Source organism: Myotis davidii, unplaced genomic scaffold (genome assembly GCF_000327345.1).
Source record: "Myotis davidii unplaced genomic scaffold, ASM32734v1 scaffold8, whole genome shotgun sequence".
NCBI lineage: Eukaryota > Metazoa > Chordata > Mammalia > Chiroptera > Vespertilionidae > Myotis > Myotis davidii.
Genome location: NW_006299520.1, coordinates 3,712,218 through 3,723,222, shown reverse-complemented (window position 1 = coordinate 3,723,222; position 11,005 = coordinate 3,712,218). Strand labels below are relative to the sequence as shown.

Below are 11,005 nucleotides of genomic sequence, written 5' to 3'. Positions count from 1 at the left end.
GTTAATTCCAACTGGAGGCTGCAAGGCAAAAGGTGGATGCTGCTGCGCAGGCTCCCCGGTGTGTGGTTCTGGGACTCTCGAGGAGACATATACATTAGCAGGACCTGACCCTCGAAGATGGCCAAATGTTCCAGGTACTGCTGGCCTCAGCTGGTTTAAAAGGGGTGCCTGGTTGGGCATCCCACCATAATGCAGGGGACGAGGAAGGCCTTGGTTACTTGGTGTGCCCACCTCCTGAGGGAGCTGTGTAGAGCTGCCTATATGCAGTTTTAATAAACGTAATCATTATAACATGAAGTTTATGTAAATATTTTTGTTGACAAAATTACTTAGTTAGGTACTATGAGAATATAGAATGAATTTACAAAAACATTTCTTAGCACTTTGTATATATAATTTCAGACACATAAATGTTAAAGGATTGACTTATTTTAATTAAGTTCCAATATGGTAATAGTTGATATATAAAATATCTAACTTTAATACTCAGAGTACTACTAAATAAAAATGTTTTAATACACATTTTTAAATGGGCTTTAATTTAATTGAAATGAATTGAAAAAATACATGCACACTGTGGGAGATTGAGAAGGTGTCATTATAATTTATGTTTTTTATTCATTCAACACTGAAAACATAAGCAATTTAAATGTTCATGTCAGGCAAATCACTAAATAAATTATATTACATTTAAATAATTAATTAAAAATAAAAAGATAGCTATACACTGATAAAAATAATAATAATCCCAGCCAGTGTTGCTCAGTGGTTGAGCAGTAATTTATGAACCAGGCGGTCACAGATTGATTCCTGGTCAGGGCACATGCCCAGCTTGCAGGCTCAATCCTCAGTAAGGGTTGTGTAGGAGGCAGATGATCAATGATTCTCTCTCATCATTGATGTTTCTATATGTTTCTAACTATCTATCCCTCTCTTCCCTCTCCATTCCTCTCTGAAATCAATAAAATATATTTAAACAATAATAATCATCATCACCAACATATTTGGTTATATTAAAGAAAAGTTTCAAAACATTGTGCTTAGCTCTGTTGATATATATATATGTCCAGAATATTGTATATGTCTAGAATATTACTTGGAACAACCTTAAAAGAAAAAAATCAAACCTGCTACTAGTAATTAGTCCTCGAGAAGGAGTAATAGGACTTCAGGGTGACAGGGTTATGGGAAAGACTTTCCATGATATACCTTCCCTTTTTCTATGGTTTGATTTATTTTAACTATGTGAACATAGATGGTTTTCATTAATTTTCTTGCTATAATTTAATGTCGCTCACGTAATTGCATTAGCTGTCTGTACACACACACACCACCACCACCACCACCACCACCAGGACTGTGTTACACTGCCTGTTGCCCACAATTAAGGTTTAAGGACACAGATTATAGAGAACATGAATTTTCTCAAGACAAAATTTTCCTATTTCTTAGTCACAATTCAGATTTGCTGTTAATATTTAACTGTTAATTCTATGTGTTGGAGGTAGCACTTTATTTCAGCAGTATAATGTAGAGTAACTAGTTCCATACCCAGGGATATACTCCTGGGTCTTAGTAATTTGTAGATTAGACAGCAGAAACTTTATATCAAGTCCTTGACCAATCTCTTAATTATTTACCATGTCAAAGATTCTTTAACGTTGTTCTTTTTATTGCACCCTTGTGGACCATTTGCTAAAAAGCAATTTGCTATTTTAGAGATGAATTAGCTTTATTACTTCCTGTTCATGTACATTGAAAAGCACCGTGGACTGCTGTTTTCCCTACCCCATTTCCTACCCTCAGCATCAATGCACCAATTAAATCTAAAAGCCTTTATTTTTCACATCATAAAAAGGTAGCACTTGGGTTATTTCTCAGGATTAAAAGCACAAAATATTTTCACTAATTTACCCTGCAGAATCACTGATTTTTGTTCCCGTAAAATTAATCATACAAAGCAGCAGGGGAGGAACCACCTTGAGTGCTTTTCAGAATATTGAAGTAGAAATTAGCTTAATTTTATGTACGTGGAAGATAAGTGTTTGAGATTTAATACAGTACTAAATATCCAGAGAGAAAGTGGCACATGGAATTATTGAAGCATTTGATTTCAGTAAGAAAAGAGAAAAGATAAAATAATATTCCTCTTACCTTAAATAACATGTTTTAGAACGACATAATGAGTCACTTATTTATTGGGTAGTATCAGCATGTGTAGCAATAATGCTAGTATAGAATGGATTTTGCAAAAGTTTTCAGAGTAAGTCCTTCAGTTAGTAAAGGGCAAAACTAACTAGACTTCTCAATAAAAGCATTTTTAATAATTAGATAATTTTAATGCTATTGGTATAAGGGCAGTGAAACCTGTTTTACTATAGATTAGAAAAGCTATGATGTTCTGTCCATGTTCATTTTCTTTAATTCCATTATATTTACTTTTTATAATTAACTAGAGGCCCAGTGCCATGTATTTTAGAGTTTTATTTATTGTTAATCCTCACCCGAGGCTAGTTTTCCATTGATTTTTTTTTTTTTAAGAGCGAGCGAAAGGAAGTGGGAGAGACACACAGAGAGAAATATTGATGTGAGAGAGGCACATCGATTGGTTGCCTTCCTATTGCTTCCAGAAGGTGTTCTGACCAGGGATGGAGCCTGAAAGCAAGATGTCCTTGACCAGAATCGAACCTGGGATCCCTCAGTCAGCAGGCCGACACTATCCACTGAGCCAAGTCGGCTAGGGCTAGTGTCATGTTTGAAAAGATAAGTTGGTGGTAGTAGTAGTTGTTATGGAATTATAATTTAAAGCCATTGCACTAAAAATGTGGTCTGTCTTCTCATGTCACAGTTTCCAATGGGGATTTCCTGGCTTCAAATGTTATCATTCTGGACAGTTTTAACTGGATATACTAGTTCGTAAGAACTGCCATAACGAAGTCCCACAGACTGGGTGTCTTAAACAACAAGTATGAATTTTCTCACAGTTTTGGAGACAAAGTTTGAGATCAAAGTTCAACAGGGTTGATTTCTTCTGAGGTCTTTTTCCTTGGTTTGTATGTGGCCATCCTCTTCCCGTGTTTTCACATAGTCTTTCTTCTGTACATGGAGTCATATTGGATTAGGACTAATGACCTTATTTCAACATACTTACCTCTTTGACGACCCTGTCTAGAAATAAGTCATGTTCTAAGATTCTGTGGATTAGGACTTCAAAATATGATTTCTTTTGCAGGGAAGGGCAGGGGCACAATTTCATCTGTAACACTGGATAGCATTCAGCAGATCAAATTGAATAGGCTCCAAACCCCTCCCAAGTCTGATTCTCCTCTGATAACAAAAATCATTAAAGTCTATTTTACAAATTTTAGAATTTGATGATCTTTGATTTCTCTTTCTCTTGCACACTTACACCTGATCAATTGCCATGTCTTCTTGATTCTGGTCCCCTATTATTTCTCATTGTCTTCATTTCTTCTTCAGGATGACATCCACTTAACTGATGTTTCCACTTGGATTGTTGCACAGTTCCCTATCTGTTTTCTCCGTTTCCTGTCTTTCTTACTCAGTCAAATCTATGCACTGCTTCTCAGATAATATTGTAAAGCATCCTCCCTCTGTCAAACACCTTCCATTTCTTAATGTTTAGAGATGAGGAACTCTGTCATCCCACCTTATGTTTTCCCACAGTCAGTATTGCCAACAGCAGTGGTGGACTGAGAAGTAGACTAGTTAATGGCTCTTCTGGAGGGAAGTGACCCCTGTCATCAGTACTCCCCTGGAACACCTGCCTGCCCCACCCTACTGCATAGCAGGAGGAAGCTATGAAACTTGAAACGCCCAATATATAGGGGAGAGCAAAAGTAGGTTAATAATAAATAAATAAATAAATAAATAATACAATAATTAATAAATAAATAACATAAGAATAAACTCTGTGTTTGCCTACTCACAACTGTAAACCTACTTTTGACAACCCCTGCATTTATTGGGTCAGAGGTTGGACTAAGGCAGGGGTGGGCAAACTTTTTGACTCGAGGGCCACAATGGGTTCTTAAACTGGACCAGAGGGCCGGAACAAAAGCATGCATGGAGTGTTTGTGTGAACTAATCTAAATTCAAAGTAAACATCATTACATAAAAGGGTACGGTCTTTTTTTTATTTTATTTTTATTCATTTCAAACGGACTGGATCCAGCCTGCGGGCCATAGTTTGCCCACAGCTGGACTAAGGGGAGTTTAAAAAGGCAAGGAAATGCTCTTAGAAGATAGCTTGCAGTGGTCCAATAATGACCACATATTAGTAATGGCTCCATATATTAATAATGACTCCTAAAAAGGGGACATGGACTTGGCAATAAAAACAAGGAGAACTTTATTTCTTGCTGGTTATAATGTATTTTTAAGTGTGACATGTCAAGGATATTTTTTCCCTTTTTAATTTTAAATATTTTTCTAATGAGTAAATATTTCCAATGTGGTTTGTGTATGTCAGCATATAATGTGAAAATGATAGTTTTAGAGAATTGAAAGCAATAAACTCAGCAGTCACAGAGGTCAGCATATTATCATTAAATACTAGATTTACTTACCAGCTTTACCATTTCACAAGTCACTTAAATTACTTAACACCCAGTTTCTTTTTTTTACTAGTCTTTATTTTTCCTGTTACTTTATGTTATAGAAAAATTTAAATATAAACAAAATAAAAAAGAATACTATAATGAAACCCCATGTACTCAATAGCCAACTTCAATACATTCCAACTCATGATCAGTCATGTTAGGCAATCACCAATCTGAGATTATTTTGAAGCAAATTCTAACATTATATATTTTTATGTGTAAATAATTCAGTAGGTTTTTATAAAATACTAGAGGCCTGGTGCATAAAATTAATGCGGGGGTGGGGGGCTTCCCTCAGCTCAGCCTGCACCCTCTCCAACCTGGGACCCCTCAGGGGATGTCTGATAGGGCCTAAACTGGCAGTTGGATATCCCTTTCACATCTGGGACCACTGGCTCCTAACTGCTCACCTGCCTGCCTGCCTGATCACCCCTAACTGCCCCCCCACACCAGTCTGTTTGCCCCCAACTGCTCCCCTCTGCCAGCCTGGTCACCCCTTACTGCCCTCTCTGCCAGCCTGGTTGCTCCCAACTGACCCCCTCTGCCAGCCTGGTTGCCCCTAACTGCCCCCCTGCTGGCCTGGTCATCCCCAACTGACCCCCTGCCAGCCTGGCTGCCCCTAACTGCCCCCCTGCTGGCCTGGTCACCCCCAACTGACCCCCTTGCTGGCCTTGTGGCCCCACACAGCCTGCCAGCATGCTGTTTGGTCATTACTATTACTGTGCGGCGTCTGAGACAACTTGTATATTCCTCTATTATTAGTATAGATTAAAACTCAATATACTTATAACTACTATCATACTTAAAATTTAAAAAATACACTAATAATATTTTATGTCATCCAATATCTAGTACTTAAATTTTCTCAATTACCTCATAAATACTTACACAATTTCTTCTAATAAGGTCCAATCATTGTAATTGGTTAATATGTCTTTTATGACTCTTTTAACCTATAGGCTCTCTCTTCATCTTTTTTTCCCCTTATAATTTATTTGTTGATGACAATGGATAGTATTTTCTGTAGGAAGGCCCAGTTTCTTTAAAGTGAGGATAATACTATAAAAATTTCACAGTTCTATTAAGATTAGATATTATACATTTTTTAACAACTTGGACAGCATAGAGTAGGAGTTCAGTAAATGATAGATGACAAAACTACAAACCGTGGCAGTAGATGTATTTTACATAAAAATTCAACCTTGTACTTGTTATTACTATACTCCCTACCTCCCCTCCTCCCCCCATCATCTTCTGAGGTTTCTGTTTTCTGAGATGTGACCACTGCAGGGAATCTGAATCCCAGGGATATGGTAGCATTTTTATTTTTACAAATATATTTTTCAGTTATGTGAATAGCTGCAAAAACAAAGAGGAGAGGGAAAAATGTCTTTTAAATGACAGCATCCCAAGGGAAAGTGACAAGCTCATGGTTGGTAAATAAATTAGGTTTATATATTTGTATGAATATAGTAACAAAACATGTCAGTTTTGTTACTATATTCAGGCTGGCACTTGGGGTTTCACAGCTTTCATTTTATTACAGCCACTTTATATATAAAAGCATAAAACCCAAGAAAAAAGAATGTCCCAAGTGGTGTGCTAAAATAGTATTTTGAAACAAGAAAAAGCTTTTGTCTGCTTCTTTAACTGCTTTTGAATGGAAAATAAACCAAAAAAAAATTAGAAATGCTTTAAAATGGATGAAATTCAATTAAAATTTATTTTTCATTTTTACTTTCTTGAATACATTTCATCCTTAGGTAGGAACCAAACTGGAAAGCTATATAAATAGGAAAGCATTTTTTATGTCCTATAAATTCCTGAGTTAGGAAAACACAGACACCTATGCATATGCCAATGAAACACTTCATAATTTACATGAGAACAAAAACCAAAGGGAATTCTATTCTTAACCTTAACTATATTTTTAAAATACTTTCAGTACTGTAGCTATTTGGGGGAGATGGGTGGTCTAACTAAGTAAGCACCTACTAAAATAAAAAAGCATTTTCCCTGCTATCTACCCAAGACATAGGCAGGGGTCCTCAAACTTTTTAAACAGGGGGCCAGTTCACTGTCCCTCAGATGGTTGGAGGGCCGGACTATAGTTTAAAAAAAAACTATGAACAAATTCCTATGCACACTGCACATATCTTATTTTGAAGTAAAAAAAAAAATGGGAACAAAAACAATATTTGTATTTGCATGTGGCCTGTGGGCCGTAGTTTGAGGACCCCTGACATAGAGGCATCTTTTGCTATGACATAGAGGCATAGCACACAAGGGGAATGTTAATTTGAGCAGGTTTTTGTGTTTTGTTTTTCCTGGATCCCCTGTCCACCCTTCTTTGTCCATCCTGCTTCTGTGTTCTCAGATTACACCAGTGGTCTTACTTTACCTCCAGTTTCTATTTGGGTTCAAGTTACCAGAAACACAGGTTGAAGATTGGAGAGCAAAGGAAAAGGGAGATAAAAGTAATCGTCCCCTGGTTTCCTCCCAGTCAAGTCCTGGGTAGTTGCCTGTATTCTTCTACTAAAGACCACAACTCAGCAGGCAACTCTCTTCATGTAGCAACATCTTCTAGCTTAGTCACATGGTAGGTTAAAGGATAAATACTCACCACTGTTGCTATCTGCAGGATATCGCACTATTACTTTAGTGTTTGTTTTTTAAACTCTGATAACTCCTTGGAATATTGTCCCATTATTTGAAAATAATAATAAGGCATTTGGAGTTAACTATTGTGTTCTATCTGATCCTGTGCAAACTCTGTTACAATTTGTAATAACAAAATTGTAAAAACCACTTACACCATTCTCAAGGAAAACAACCTGTAAATGCCTGTAACAACTGAATTCTAGTTACCAAACTTGTGAATTGGTTCCCCTCCTCCTGGGCCTGGGCCTCAAGAGAGGCCGAAGTTCTTACCTCTGTATGAGAATTGGGGTGAGAGAGAATTTAAAGCGGAAGACATGTCCTGGAACTCAGGGGTGATGTAATGGCAAGCAATGCATCCTGGGAAGTAGAAATGAACCTGTAACTCCTTTACCATTACCTGGGATCTGGACTATGAGAGGAATGCCTGACAAGAGGGAAATTTCTGGAGTCCGTATAATTAGCCTTCTATAACTAGGCAGTCACAGACCTATGATATTCCCATCAATGTTTAAGCTGCTAAGAGGCACCAAACCTAAACTGAAACTGGGGCGGATTTGACCTCAAGGTTGGGTAGATGAATAGGCTTTCCTTACCCCCTTACCTCCCAAATCTGGCCCCACATTAAAGCCTTTATTAACTTCACAATGACAACAAGTAACATTTATTAATTTATCTCCCATCTTTGAGAGAATTATTTCACTCTCATCCCCACTTTTTGGTTCTTTACCTCTCTCATACCAACTTTTTGGTTGCCAATTACTGTAGCTAACTCCCCTAATCATAGGGATGGACATGTGACCTCATCCTTTTGGGCATAATAGTTGAGCCAGTGATGGTCAAGAAACTCAAGTCAGATTACTCAGAATCCTACTCTGAAATATTTTAATTGAAGCTAAGGAGGAAGATTTTATTTATTCTGCTCAAAAGAATGGAAGAGTTCCATTCTTGAGTAGCCTCTGGTCATGTACCCTGCTGTGTTGGAAAACTCCCATTTGATGTGTTTTCTGTAATTGTAAAAAATGGTGCTGACATCGAGACAAGACTCAAAGACATAATGAGAGTCCAGAGAGTATTCAAATTTCCCGTTGTCCCTGAGTGGCAGAGTCTATACTGGTATTCTGTAAATTTGTCACATAAGCCAATACATTCCTCTGCTATTCTTCTATTTTATTCTTTTTAAAAAATCTTTATTGTTGACAGTATTACAGATGTCCCCCTTATACCCCTGTAGCCCCCTCTACCCGGTCCCTGCACCACCAGAGGCCTTCACCACTTTATTGTTTGTGTCCATAGGTAATGCATATATGCATATAAGATCTTTGGTTAATCTCTTACCACCCCTCCTCCCTCTGAGATTCGTCAGTCTGTTTCATGTTTCCATGCCGCTGGTTCTTTTATTCATCAATTAATTTTGTTCATTAGATTCTTTGTTCGTTTACTTTTATATTCAATTGTTGATAGCTATGTATTCATTGACATTTTATTATTCAGATTTTTAATCCTTCTCCTTCTCCTCCTTCTTCTAAGAATACCCTTCAACATTATATGTAACACTAGTTTAGTGGTGATGAACTCCTTTAGCTTTTTCTTGTTTATAAAACTATCTGACCTTCAATTCTAAATGATAGCTTTGCTGGGTAGAGTAATCTTGGTTGTAGGCCCTTGCTGTTTATCACTTTGAAGATTCTTGCCATGCCCTTCTGGCCTGCAAAGTTTCTGTTGAGAAATCAGCTGACAGTCAGAGGTAACTAACTGCTCCCTTGTAGATAACTACTTTTCTCTTGCTGTTTTTAAGATTCTCTTTTTGTCTTTAACCTTTGGCATTCTACTTATGATGTGTCTTGGTTTTGGGTCTCTTTGGATTCATCTTATTTGGGACTCTCTGTGCTTCCTGAACTTGTAAGTCTATTTCTCCCACCAGATAGGGGAAGCTTTCTGTCATTATTTCTTCAAATAGGTTTTCAGTATCTTGTTCTCTCTCTTCTCCTTTTGACACCCTCTTGATGCAAATGTTGGTACATGTAATGTTGTCACAGAGGCTCCTTATACAATCTTCATATTTTCTGATTCTTTTTTCTTTTTACTCTTCTGATTGGGTGTTTTTTGCTTCCTCATATTCCAAATCCCTGATGTGATTCTCATCATCCTCTCCTCTACTGTAGAGTCCCAGTCTTGATGTGCTTTCTTCTTTAATTTTCTAGTTGTAGGACTTCAATCCAGCCTGATTTTATCCACTGAGCCAAACCGGTTTCGGCTGCAAATATACTTTTAATTGAAAAATATTTTTAAGAGTCATGTATGCATACAGAATATAGGCTTTTCATGAGACACAGGTCTCAGAAATATTGAAAAAATTATTTGTATTTTAAAATTAATGAACTGTTTTAAGACCACATATATTAACTTTCAAACGTTAACAATGTTCTTTTAAGTGCTATTTTAATTAAAGTTATTTTAGACTATAAATATTTAAATTTAAATAAATAAAATGTTATTTAAAAATAATGTTATTTCACTGGAAAAACTCAGTTCATTTAAAGGTCAATAGAGCAGGAACCTACGTATGGTTTGTGTGGATCACACTCACAAACTGCACCAATTGTGCTTGGCATACACCTGACACATAGTAAGAGTTCAGACAGTGGTGTGTTATCAATATAATTATTATTAACATTAACAGGTCTGAATAATCTATATGTATTACTTGTGTCATATGCATTGAAATTATATATATAGTTACGAGGCGGCAAACTCCGGCATTTACCTATGCCACCATCTTGGTTCTCCTCCTGAAACTTCTCTTTTATTGTTAAGACAGTTCAAGTGAACTGACATTTGTAGTAAAAATTTATCCTATATAAAAAAAAGGCTAATATGCAAATTGTCCCCTCGACTGGGAGTCCGACCAGGAGTGAGACTGGCTGGCCAACGACCCGTGGCCCCTCCCCCTGACTGACCCCACCGCTGCTGATCAGCCCCTCCCACCCCCGATTGGGGGCGGGGGCAACTGGCAAACTGCTCACAGCCCTCCCCACATCCTGATTGGGGGCAGGGCCACGCTGCCAACTGCTCGCAGCACTTCCCCCCAGCCGGCCCAGCCCAATCGGCCCCAATCGGGGCAGGCTGGCCAGACCCCAACTGTGCATGAATTCGTGCACCGTACCTCTAGTCTTATTATCAGCATTTATATGAGCCAAATGCTAAATTAAGTTTTTTAAATGCATTATCTCAATGTAAAACTCAATCCTGTGGTAGCAATTCTTCCCAGTTATTCGTGCTAGGAAACTAAAGTAAGAATGTGCAAAATAATTATATGGAGCTGGAATGAATATGTAAGTATGTATATATACATGAATGTGTTTATATATCTCTATACAATGTACTTACATACAGATATTTTAGATAGGTGATGGATAGATAGGTAGATAAACAGATAGAAATGCAAATATTTAAAAGGCAATACCTAATGATTATTAAGAGAATGTAATTCTATTCCTGGAATAGAATTCTGTTTCTGGCACTATAATTTTAGTCATGTATACTTATAGACTACTTCAGGTTCAGTTTTCACATCTGTAAATAAGGATGATAACTGTATTTACTTCATAGAATTACTGAGTATTAAATGAGTTAATATACATATATCATTTAGAACAATGAGGGATACATCTATATCTATATCTATATCTATATCTATATCTATATCTATATCTATCTATATA

At 37.1% G+C, this 11,005-nt stretch overlaps 1 protein-coding gene across 1 annotated transcript in view; it reads right to left on the bottom strand.

Moving 5' to 3' along the window:
* Window positions 1-11,005, bottom strand: part of LOC107184897 (cat eye syndrome critical region protein 2-like) — a gene marked incomplete at its 3' end in the record, with an annotated part of 80,935 nt that overhangs the window by 1,557 nt on the left and 68,373 nt on the right.